This window comes from Fukomys damarensis, unplaced genomic scaffold (assembly GCF_012274545.1).
Source record: "Fukomys damarensis isolate Sample0158 unplaced genomic scaffold, DMR_v1.0_HiC HiC_scaffold_13, whole genome shotgun sequence".
NCBI lineage: Eukaryota > Metazoa > Chordata > Mammalia > Rodentia > Bathyergidae > Fukomys > Fukomys damarensis.
Genome location: NW_022900925.1, coordinates 34,038,951 through 34,045,273, shown reverse-complemented (window position 1 = coordinate 34,045,273; position 6,323 = coordinate 34,038,951).

Below are 6,323 nucleotides of genomic sequence, written 5' to 3'. Positions count from 1 at the left end.
GCAAGCCACCCCCACCCTTCTCTTTAGCTGGGGAGTTTGGATCATTCTAAGTCTCCTCCCTCAATCAGGGTGAAGGGGCCATTTCATTGCTCTCATTTTGGACAAGCAGGAAGAGAGACTCTTTTAATTCTGACCGGCACGACTGCTTACTATGCAGTGGGCACTCCGGTGGGCAGGCAGTGGGTGGCAGCATCTGCCAGACACCTTCCCCCAAGGACGCATCCGTTGGTTCCCAAACCTCTCTAAGCTTTTTCTGATCTCTGTGCCAGTGGCCGCCAGTCCTGGAAGGAAGCCAGGACGTCCACTGTGAACCCGCTTCTGCTCCCCTTATCCTGCAAGAACCGAGAGGGGAAGCTTCAGGGGCCCACTGAGAAAGGAGCTCATGGCTCTGAGACACATTTTCCAGCTGTCACACCTGCTAACATGGGAACGCACACTTACACGCGCACACACACACACGCACACACACACACACACACACACAGCAATAAATCCAGTGTCAGGCTTTCTTGCTCCATCTGTCCCATGCCCAGAGCGATGGCAGGAAGAATTTCCATCAACAAACTGTTGTTCCCAGTTTGTCTCCTCCCTCCCTCCTTCCCACAAACATTTATGGGACACCTATAAGAGCCAGTCACTGGATTAGGGGTTGAAGATAATGAAGAGAGAGTCTTGGGGTTCAAAAGACTGGAAGCACTCAGCTGATACAAGTGCTACCGAACGATGGGTGGTAGCCTGGGGACCTACAGGTGAGTTTAGCTTCAGCTGGCAAAGGATTGCTCAAAATCGGTGCATTTGTGTAAAAATTAGGATTTCCAGCTTCTCTTAACAAAATTGGCAACAACCAGGAGGCAGTGAAAAGCCACTGCACCCCGTAGATAGGACATGCACTCTTTGTCATTTAAACTAGCTGTTTCCTTCACCCATGTGCCTGCCATCCTTGGACAGGTGTTCGGGTTTAGGACCCTCAGGGCGAAAGCCAAGGAGGGCACAGTCAGCTCTACCCGAGGAAGACAGATCAGTTAACCCTGGAACTACATTCAAATACCTTGTTCATTTGCTTGCTTGTTTACCGACTCCTCTCCCCACCCCCAAGGTGAACGATGCTCCTGTTCGGCTTGCGTCCGGCTCCACGACCTACCCAGCTCCCCGCGCAGAGCGAGCCTCGCACCTCCCAGTGCAGACCGGGGAGAGCAGCTGAATGAATAGTCACCAGGAGCACCAAATGGAAAAGGGAATTCCCATCAGCGGGAACTTTGGGCACCAAGACATGACAATAAATAGCACACAGAAAAACTGTAAATAGTTCCTGGGGAATGGGGGTGCCCGGGAGTGTGAGGTGGGTGGGATCAGGCAGGCTGGAGGTAGCAGGGAAAATAGACACCACATGGATCCTGAGGGGCTTTTTGTGCTGCATTCAGAAGGTTATCCGCAGAACGTTGGAAAGGATCTAGGACTGGTGTGACAGGTTCAGATTCCTGATTCACAGAAATAGCTCTGGCAAGGTGGTAGGGTGAAGACAGAAGCAGCAAATAAAATCTTCAATCCAAAACCCACTTCCCCTTCCTGAAGCCCCTGGAACTCGCCTGGGGATTTAGTTTAATAACATGGCGCCCCCTGCTGACCAAATCTGGGGCTGCACCTTCCCTGGGCCATCGGGGAAATTATAACATTTTTGGCCCGGAATAAAAGCACCTGGAAGCGTTGTGCACAGAATGCCAAGTTGTGATATATGTGAGCTGCCTTCCTAGGAAAAGAGGGGCCCAGGAGAACATCCGTGATAATGACTAATGCTACAGACTCTTGCCAGAGAATACACAGAATATGGCAGCGGAACGTGAATCTGGGGACATGCATCTACCAAAAAATCATGCATTTGTTTATTGATATTCCAATCCAGGCAAGCATCCTGTGTCTTTATTTGTTAGATCTGGCAACCCTAGATAGCATGTGCAGGGCCTAGGTGAGAACTAGAAATTAAACTGGACCGGTTAATCTCCTTGGGCCTCTCTCCAGCCTCATCCCCCCACCCAAGCAGAGCTGCGGATGCCCAGTTACACATCTGTCTTTGGGAAATCACTCTTTAATTAAATGAATTCCACGATTATGGTGGTGCCCTCCATGGGTCCCCTAGCGAATCTGCAGAGAGATACAGGCTTTGTTTGAGACAGGGTCTCCCTGCACAGCCCAGGCTGGCCTTGAATGCACAGTGATCCTCCTGCCTCGGCCTCCCGAGTGATGGCATTACAAGCCTGCACCACCACAGGGAGCTCCCAGCCTTCATGTATGAGTGGCACATTCCCTGTAAGGCTGTGGTCTGCGGCGGTTCTAGAGTACAGTTGGAGGAGACGGCATCTGGTCAAAACCGAAGCTGAAAACGGGGTTCTGCTGTTCACTCTGGACAGCCAGGCACCACAGAACCAGAAGCAGCAGAGAGAAACACAGTGTCCGCCCCGGTGGCAAATGTCTTCAGCTATTTCCCTGTTTCTCCTCTCCAGCACTCCCAGGGAGCCAGGCATTTTCAGACAGCAAATCCACCGGCCCCATGGACTTGCGCCGTGGCGGAATGGAAGGCACGGAATCGATCATTACTCACCCCAAGTCCCTCTCGGCTTTCTTTTCCACCTTTCCTGCCCTCAGCAGGCTGTGCCAAGGGCAGTGGATGTGGTTTCTGGGTGTCTGGAATCTTTTGTTATGGAAAAATATCTCAGTGCAGTTTGCTTCCATCCCTGTCCGAACGAGTATCTGACATTGTAGTTCCACTGGGGAATGCAGCTTCCAAAGTGCGGATGGTGCCATGTGGTGGCACATGCTTGTGGTCTCAGAACTTGGGAAGACGAGGCAGGAGGATCACTGCCAGTCTGGGCTGTACAGTGAGTTTGGGGCCATCGCGAACTACATAGTGAGATTGAAACAAAAAAGCAAAAACTGGGCCGGGTATTTAGCTCAGTGGTGCCACCGCCTGCCTCGCAAACACAAGATCTTGAGTTCAATTCCCGATACCAAAAACAAGCAAAGAAATAAACAAAAAAAGCAAAAACAAATTGCAGGTTGTATCAGTTGAAAAATCAGTGATCAGAGCAGCATCTGCTGGATGTTTTTTTCAGTTAGCAATGTATTACAAACAGTGGTATTATTTTAGTTTCTGTGGAAGATGGGTAGCTTTTGCTAAAATTTTGGAGTTTAAAATGTCCTGTTCTAAACTATAATAGGGTTCCCTCCCCAAATATTCATACTTTTAAAAAATAAACATCAGCATACCTGTCAGTTCCCTGAATTATTTGGACATTCACTGGGAATTCCCAGAAAATCCAAAGAGCTGGGGCTGGGGCGCACTGACTCCGCTGGCCGAGGGTCAAGGAGCTCCGCACGCCGCAGCGCCCACCCTCCCACGTCCCACAACCTTCAGCTGAGGCACTTTGGTGGGTCTCAGGCTCCCTGTTCCAAAAGTGGGGACTTGCTTCGGCCTGAGCTCCCCCCCAGGAGTGTGCGGAGGATAGGATGGCATGCTCGGGGCAAGCAGGAGCTCTAGAAATGCGGCTCTCGCTGTTTCTGGAGACAGCTGGCACGTTTTCGCTGGGGAGGGTTGAACGACCCCGCAGAGACCTGGGACAGTTTCCCTGCCCGGGCATCTGGGGAAGATGATGAGCTCCACTCCTAAATGTGCAAACTGTTCCCTGGCAAGGGAGCCAGACAGCTGAGGCAATGGGCCTCCTGAGGTGCCCTCGGAGGGCACAGGTCCAGGCCACTGAGCTCAGGACAAACGCACGGATCCACTGCAGGTCACCTAGAGATCTCTTGGGTTTTTCCATCTGTAGAGGTGCAGGTGTTGTTCAGTGCTCTTCACAAGTGTTACAGGGCAGTAAGTTAACACACTCTACTCCTAAGTACCCACTTTATAAATTATCTAGTTAGTGTTTAATTCTTGCCACTTTAAGTCCTTTTTTAAAATAATGGGTTTTTTTTGGGGGGGGTGAGTACAATGGCACACAACTGAGATTCCAGCCCTGTTGAGGCTGAGGCAGGAGGATCACTGAGAGTTTGAGGCCAGCCTGGGCTACACAGTGAGAACCTGTCTGGAAAAACAAAACAAAACCCAGTGATTTTTATTTAACATTTAATCCCAGGATGGCTTTCCGTGGATTGGACCCCAGATCACATCTGTGGGTCATTCCCCCCATTGTAGGATAAGAGGTGCACAGGAAGTGGCAAATCACGTTACCACGAGCCGCAACAGCAAAGGAGGCAGACCTGGTGCTCTGAACAAAACATAAATACAACGTGCCCCGAACTGAAGCACAGGGCTTGGGGAGATCTGCACGCTGCTTGCTTGCCTCCCGTCTGCACAGACCTGAGAATTAACTGCAGATGAGAGCTCTTTGATCTTCAGGAACCTGAGCCATCAGCAACGCTTCTGTCTGAACTTGTCTGCAGCTCACACGTCGGCCGTTAGCAGCTTTTAGTGGAATCCGGCCCTCTCTGTTGAGGCAGAAGGAGCTGGCGGCTCGCGACACGTTTTGAGATTGGGTAAAATGACACCTCACTTGAGAGCCACTGTCCTGCTACGTGTTCACCTTGGAACTGACCAGAGGCCTCGGTGAAGGACAGCGCAAAGAGAACACAGCTGCAAAGCCCTTTCCTGCTTGGCAGCTGCGCTGAAGCTCCATCCACTCCCACTTTCACCTTCCTACACTTTCCCTTCAGGCCTCACCTTGTCTTCTGGCCTTTTTACCCCTGCGCCTCCTGGATGCCACGCTTTGTTTTCCAGCCTCCCCATCGGGCTGAGCGCCCCCTAGAGGGTAAGAACAGGTCTTACACAACTCTCGCCTCCCAGCGTGCTCTCTGCCCGGCGCCCAGGAGGAAACAGATTTTAGGTGAGGACAGGAGACTGAATAGTCAGAGGGGTTCCCCAGCCCTCTGCTCTCTGTGCTGTCTCCCAGTGGTCAGGCGAGAGCACGCTGCTGTTCAATCCCCGCTCCCCACCTATCTCACTCTTGGTGACTAGAATTATGCACTTTGCTTTTTGGTTTTGCTGAGACAGGGTCTCCAGCATTATGTAGTCCAGGCTGGCCTGAAACTCATGGTGATCCTCCTGCCTCAGCCTCCTGAGTACTGGGACCATTGGAGTGCACCACCATGCCTGGCTAAGCATTATACATTTTTATTTATTTTTCTTGGTGGCACTGGAGATTGAACTGTGGACCCTGCACTTGCCAGGCAGGCGCGGCACCACTAAACCACATCCCCGGCCCAGAATTAGGCAATTTTGAAACTAGTTGGGAATTGCAGGGGGAAGAAGAAGAAGAGACAAGTCTGGTGGCCAGGAAGGTGTCGCCTGTTAAGAGCAGGCCCAGGTGCCCATGGTTTGGAGGTCCCCGCCCTGCTAAGAAGCCCTAAGCATCTCACCAATCCATAGAAGCCGGCAGGAGCTATCAGTCTAACAAGGAAGCGGCTCCCTGATGAAAACAGCGTCAGGAAGGAAGGTCAGACACGTGTGCTTAGTACTCTCGTCCAAGGAGGAGAGGGGCCTGTTGGGCAGGGCTGCCGTGACACCCGGGACCCCGCGGAGCTTGATGAGTGCAAGGGGGCAGGGACTGAGCCTGGCGGGAGGTGGCGCGCAGCGCTCAGGAAGGAGGCCGGGCTCCCATCTGGACAGCCAAGGGGCCGGGGCTGCTGAACAGATGGAAGGAAAGTTGCAGCTGGTGGAAATGCACTTTCATGTGTAGAGTTTGGCCCTCAGAGGATTGCAGTTTCCAACTCAGAAGACAGCAGTGGGCAGGCGGCTCTGCTGCAGGCTCTGCCTCCTCCCCCCGCACCACCCAGAAAACCCGAAAGAAGCTCTGTGCCAGCCTTAGCGGCTGTGCCCTCCGCCAGCGTCCCTTTCAACAGACAGGCGCTGGCTCGGGACGCCTCACATTGCGATGCTTCGGTAGCCGAAGGGGGCAGGGGAACAGGAGGGGTTGATCCAGCCTCCCTGGAGGGGACCAGGTGGCCTGAGAGACGGAGGGAGGGAATCGGCATCAGGAAGAGTGCATGCGTCAACCTTCCAGAACGGCTCACCCTACACACACACACATGCACGCGCGCACACACACACACACGCACGGTCTCCTGGGGAGCCAGCAGTGGGGACAAGAGAGAACCCAGCAGAATGTGACACTCGGGACCATCTCACTCCAACCTCGAGGCGCTTCTTAAGGAGAACACTTCTCGTGCTTGTGCGCCCAGCTCTGAGAAGTGATCCCTGAATCCTCTGCCTCCAAAGACAGCCACCTGCCTCAGCACAATCACAACCACACACTCGCTCCGAGCGCACCCCGCCT